The sequence below is a fragment of the Dryas octopetala genome, chromosome 3 (genome assembly GCF_963921425.1).
Source record: "Dryas octopetala chromosome 3, drDryOcto1.1, whole genome shotgun sequence".
Lineage (NCBI taxonomy): Eukaryota > Viridiplantae > Streptophyta > Magnoliopsida > Rosales > Rosaceae > Dryas > Dryas octopetala.
The window spans coordinates 26915898-26922102 of NC_141368.1; the positions used below are offsets into that span (position 1 = coordinate 26915898).

Genomic DNA, 6205 nt, shown 5'->3' on the forward strand with positions numbered 1-6205 from the left:
CAACTAATTACATGAGCTCATGATGGGGCCCACCACCTTCTCTCTCATGGTGGACCCTATTATGGGCTCATGTGATTGGTTGTGAGGACAAGCTTGTACTCATTTCTGAGTACCCAAACACTGCCCTTCCCCAATTATCTAATATCCTATGCAAGCCAAATTTTCGTGGGTGATCGGCTTTGCTTAATTTTGATCCTTTAGCGTGGCTGGGTTTTGGGGCAAGTGAAGCACACAAGGAGAGAGAGGATGCAGCGGCGAGTCCATTGTCGCCAGCCTTGCCGGCATCGGCCACTGGATAGTCGCAAAAAGAAGTGAGAAGAAAATCAGTGAGAGAGAAGAGAGAAGCCGAAAAGCAGATCAAGGAGAGGGAAAAGAGAAGCAGGGGCGCAAGGTTGAGGAATGAGGGGAAAATGAAAAAATAACCTTGAAATGTCAATTTTGCCTTTTTCTTAACGGGTGACCCGCAAATTAACCCGACACGAACCGTTATCTTAACGGATCACTAATCGGTAATACTGATATCAACCCAGCTCGATAAACTCTAACCCGAACACTGAAATTTTTGTGTCGTTTCGGGTCGTGAGCATTTTTGCTAGGTCTACCATGAACCTACCACCACCATTGAAGAGCTACTGATCATAGTAAAGGAGACCTCTATTGTTGATGAGGTTTTTGTAGCAGTTGTTTTCACAAGCCATAGGGGTTTGTAAATCAAGTGGAGCCAAATCTTTGATTTCCTTGTTTGGGCCAAAGAGGTGTCCTGGCGTCCCCCCCCCCCCCCAACCCAGCCCCGTCCCCATCAATCATCATCCCCAAAATTTCAGTAACCCCAACAATTATCAATTATCATAATCATCTAAACCCTCTACAGATCTCTTAGAAACCCCATCAATCATCATCATCATCCTCCAAATCTCTCCAAACCCACCCTCCTTCATCTTCCTTCACTTGCTTTTCTTTGCAAGCCCAAAAAAAGCCACCGTAGAGAGAGAAAGAGAGTGATAAAGAAAGAGTGAGAGAGAGAGAGAGAGAGAGAGAGAGAGAGAGAGAAAGTGAGAGAAATAGAGTGAAAGACAAAGATAGAGTGAGAGAAGAGAGAGATGCGGCCATGGAGGGTTGTTTCTGGTGCGAGGAGGGATGAGGTAGATGGCCAAAGAGGGGGAGAAATGGGGAGAGAGGTGGGAGGAGAAGGGTCGGGTGGGTGAGGGGGTTTATGAATCCTTCCTTTTTTTTTTTTTTTTTTTTTTCTTTTAGGTTTTGTTTTTTGTTTTTTATTACTATTTTGGAGATGGCGGCAAGAGTGTAGGAAAATAATACATTGGACCTTTCAATCTTGCTCGAAAATACTTTTTTGCCCTCTCAAAAAGCCCAGGTATGCGGCACATGACAGAAATAGACGAATGTTAGCCCAAAAATGACGAAATTGACTACATTGTGACACGTAAATTACAAATTGGACTGGAGTGAGACAAAAATTAAATTGTTGATCAACATGGTTAAAGTATAAAAGTACGTAGACGAATGGTGCATTTTACTCTTGTTTTCCTTGTGTTTGGTCTGAAAGTGGATCGAAACCGTAGTCCCTGTCCCTGTCCGTTTTTGTTTTTTTGGTCTGAAATCTGAATGCATAGTCTCTGCTGATCAAAGCCATTTCCTTGCAATTGACTCCATCAATTGACGTCCGTTATTTCTCACCGACGTCAACTCCTGATTGGCGGATTCAAGCACTCCAAATTCCAATCCGCTTAAATCCGCCCTCTCGGTTCCACTTCACCGCCCACCGGCTAAACCAGTCACCGCTCACTTCTTTAACCGCATAAACCCCGCAGTCGCTCCCACTTGCCCAACCGGTCTCACTGACTCCTACCACTTTTAAAAATCGGACTTGAATTTAGTCTTCATTTAAGCCACATTTGGTGTGAATTTCAATGCCTTCCTCCTCCATCCCCGCAAATTAAATCAATTTAAATTGCATTTCATCCCCATTTCCATTTCAATTTCGATTTCCTTCTAGACGTTACTCTCTCTCGCTCTCTCTCTCTCTCTCTCTCTCTCTCTCACTCAAAGCCTTCGCTCTATAGTCTGTCTCTGTACAAATCTCTCACTGTCTTTGTGTGTGATGGCTCCTTGGTCTCATCGATGGAGATGGAAGCTTTAAAGCTTTGGTTCTCGTAGCTTCAAAGTTGCTGTTCTTCTTCTTCGACTGGCCGTTGATCTGTAGCTGCTGATCTTTGTCTCCGACACTGTTTGACCGGTGAGTCAACTTGTTCTTGCTAAACTTCTGTTTGGTTTCCTATAAATTTATATTTTCCTGGAAAACTATCTGTTTCAATTCTGGTTGGTTGCCCCGAAAATGGAGGAAGAAAAGAAAGGAATCTTGTTTTCAAGACTTTTGCTTTTATCGGTTGGACCGCTGAATCGAGTGTGTGTATATATATATATATATTATAATTATTTCCGCTAAAATTTTATTCCTGTAAAATGAAATGTGTGCTAGTTTATGCTATATCAAAGATTTGAATTTAATATTAAAGTAGTATTTGTTTTTGTAAATGAATTTGATCATCGATTGTTGGTAACTCATAACTTTCGTTTCCCTGAAACTTGATTTGATTTGTTTTCAAATAATTTTTCTTTATTTATTTTTGATATTGGTGTGTTCATTCTTTAGATTCTTGAGGATTTATTCATGTCCTAGATTCTTGATATCAATAAAGTGAGAACTTTTTCTTTAAAATTTGTTCGTTTATTAAGAATTAAGAATAATTCCCATTTCCCAACTTTATTCAAACTTGTTGTGAAATCTGCTGTTAGATGATTCTAGATTTGCTTTAAGCTTATATAAGTTAGGCTAAGGTTGTCTTTGTTGATCAGTTTCCATAATCTCATGCTTTTGGCATTCATTTATTCTCTATGTTTTATTGTTTGGCTTGCTTTTGGAATAAGTCTTGGCTCGGAAGGTTCTTGCTTATCATAGATGAAAAATTGAAGCCTTTTTGGGCTGTTTACTCTTCAACCAATCTGTTCTATGGTGTTGGTATGCCTCCATTTGTTGATATTATTTTCTTGTTCTAAACTTGCTTTGTATGCGATATCTGCATATGTTTGATGAAGAGATTTGTTTCTTGATGGGTTCTTATTTAACCAGAAATTAACATTGTGTTTTGGTTTTGTGGGTTTTTCATTATTCCACTGCAGAAACCAACTCTAACCCCAGAGACATGAATCATCTAACCGTTAAAACTGAAGATTCTTTTTCCAGCTCACTTGAACTTGCTTCTAACAATGATGTTGAAGGCTTTAAGCAATTGATTGATCGGGATGCTTCTTCAATCAATGAGATTGGACTGTGGTATAGCCGTCAAAAAGGCTTGAAACAAATTGTTGCTGTGCAGAGAACTCCGCTAATGGTTGCTGCTACCTATGGTTGTGTTGATGTTCTGAAGCTTATTGTCTCACACCCTGCGACTGATGTCAATTTCTCATGTGGTTTGGGTAAAAGCACCGCCCTTCATTGTGCTGCTTCTGGCGGATCTGCTAATGCAATTGATATTGTTAAGCTGCTTTTATCAGCTGGTGCTAATCCGAGTAGCATGGACGCGGAAGGTCATCGCCCTATTGATGTTATTGTTGTCCATCCTAAGCTGCAAAGCATGAGGATTATTCTCGAGGAGCTTCTCTCTAAAAATGCATCTGATGGCTCTGTAAGTGAGTGCAGTTTACATCTATCCATTATCACATCAAATTCTGACTCATTGGCGCTTTCTTCCTCCTCGGAAAATGGGTTGCAATCTCCTTCAGAATCAGTTTCCTCTCCGGCTTCAAAGTTTACTGATTTGCCTGTTAGTTCTACACCAGAGAAGAAAGAATATCCATATGATCCGTCTCTCCCTGATATTAAGAACAGCATTTATGCAACTGATGAGTTCCGCATGTTCTCTTTCAAGGTCCGACCTTGCTCACGTGCATACTCTCACGATTGGACAGAGTGCCCTTTTGTTCACCCAGGGGAGAATGCCCGAAGAAGAGACCCACGAAAGTTTCACTACAGCTGTGTGCCGTGCCCTGATTTTCGAAAGGGTGCTTGTAGACGTGGGGATATGTGTGAGTATGCTCATGGGGTCTTTGAATGTTGGCTCCACCCAGCCCAATACCGAACTCGGCTCTGCAAAGATGGTACAAGCTGCAATAGACGGGTCTGTTTCTTCGCGCATACAGCTGAGGAGCTGCGCCCGTTATATGTCTCTACTGGATCTGCTGTTCCTTCACCACGCTCTTCTGCATCTGGTCCTAATGTCATGGACATGGCTGCTGCTTTGAGTCTTTTGCCTGGCTCACCTTCGTCGGTCTCTGGCATGTCTCCATCTCCGTTTAGTCAGTCCATGTCTCCATCAGGAAATGGGATTTCTCACTCATCAATGGCATGGCCCCATCCAAATGTGCCAACCCTTCATCTCCCTGGAAGCAACCTTCAACAATCAAGCCGATTGAGATCTTCGCTTAGTGCCCGAGACATTCCACCCGGGGATTTAAATTTGTTGCGTGATTTAGATGCCCAGCAACAACTCTTGAATGACCTCAACTGTTTCTCACAACCTCGTCCAAGTCCTGTCTCTGTTGGTCGTTCCGGTCGGTCTAAAACATTGACTCCATCAAATCTTGAAGAGCTATTTTCTGCCGAATTCTCTTCGTCACCTCGATTTTCTGACCATACAGCTGCTTCTGTTTTTTCGCCTACACACAAATCAGCTGTGTTTAATCAATTCCAACAACAGCAGAGCATGTTATCACCCATCAATACAACTGCCATGTCACCCAAAAATGTTGACCATCCTCTATTACAGGGTCAATTTGGAATGCAATCTCCTGGAAGGATGTCTCCTAGGAGTGTGGAGCCAATCTCCCCTATGGGCTCTAGGCTCTCTGCATTTGCCCAGCTTGAGAAGCAGCACCAGCAACTACGCAGCCTAAGCTCACGGGATCTAGGATCCAACAACTTTGCCTCTGTTGTTGGGTCTCCTGTAAATTCTCAGTCAAAATGGGGATCTTCCAATGGAAAGTTGGATTGGTCTGTTAATGGGGATGATGGCGGTAGATTGAAATCATCTTCATTCGAGCATGGGAACAATGGGGAGGAGCCTGACCTTTCCTGGGTTCAATCTCTAGTCAAGGATCCACCTGAGATGATGAAAGATAAGGCAGGTCCTGTTTCAGGTGCTGCAGCATCCGGTGAGGTTTTGAATTCAAATTCTCAGATTGAATCCATTGATCATTCTGTTTTGGAAGCTTGGCTTGAGCAGATGCAGATTGATCAGCTGGTAGTCTAGTTAATATGAATTCATTTTACTCCATTGAAATAGTTTAAGTTCGGGAGGTAAATATTCTTTTTTTCTGGGTTTCTTTACCGGAAAACAAGTTAATATTAAGAGTGTAACTGTTCGAGGTAAATTTGAAGGAGGAGGTGGGGAAGGATGGCTCACAATGTTTCGGCAGAATATTTGATTTTTCCATTTATTCTTTTCAAAATCAGAAAAAGATGCAGGAGCCTCTGGACTTGGGTCTGGAGTTAAAGAAAACGTAGTCCAGTTTTGGAGGTTTCTTCAAATATTTTAATTTCCTGCATTTCTTTGTTTTGTCTAATTTGGTCTTCGAAGAAGCTACAAGGTTGACTGCAACACAAACAAAGAACTTTGTATTTTTGTTATGTCACAGTTTCTTCAATATCTTTCTCTTCTTAGTCTCTGTAATTGTGGGTAGGCAAAAAGAATTGGGGAGGGAGGAGCTTTGAAGGTGCAAAGTGTTGCACCCACTTGAGATTTGCATTGTTGTGGGGTCAGTTAGTGGGGCAATTTGCCAATATGTTTGTCTTATTATGTAAACTGAATCAAATATATTATTATTATTATTATTATTATTATTTATATTAATACCCTTGTATGTTTATGTTAGATAAGGCTGCCTTGCTTCCATTACATTTATTTTGCTTCTGTCTCTGATAGATGATTCTGATGCTTTTGGTGGAATATAGGAATTAGGAAAGAGTGGGAGCACACTTGGATGTGGTGGGTCCCATTCCTGATATTAAGATAACCAAATATGGAATGCAATGGAATTGATATTGGGATTGTTTTGCTTGAATAAGAAATGTGGATCTTTACAAAGTTGATGGGGGATGTTGGAGTTGGGATGGCATCATGTACCCATA

General features: G+C 41.5%; 1 pseudogene across 1 annotated transcript; it reads left to right on the forward strand.

The window, feature by feature from the left end:
- The first annotated feature begins 1996 nt into the window (after positions 1-1996).
- Positions 1997-5919, forward strand: LOC147292146 (zinc finger CCCH domain-containing protein 30 pseudogene; annotated as a pseudogene). Its single transcript, XR_015121228.1, has 2 exons — positions 1997-2254; positions 3199-5919. The product of XR_015121228.1 is annotated as a zinc finger CCCH domain-containing protein 30 pseudogene (transcript).
- The last annotated feature ends 286 nt before the right edge of the window (positions 5920-6205 follow it).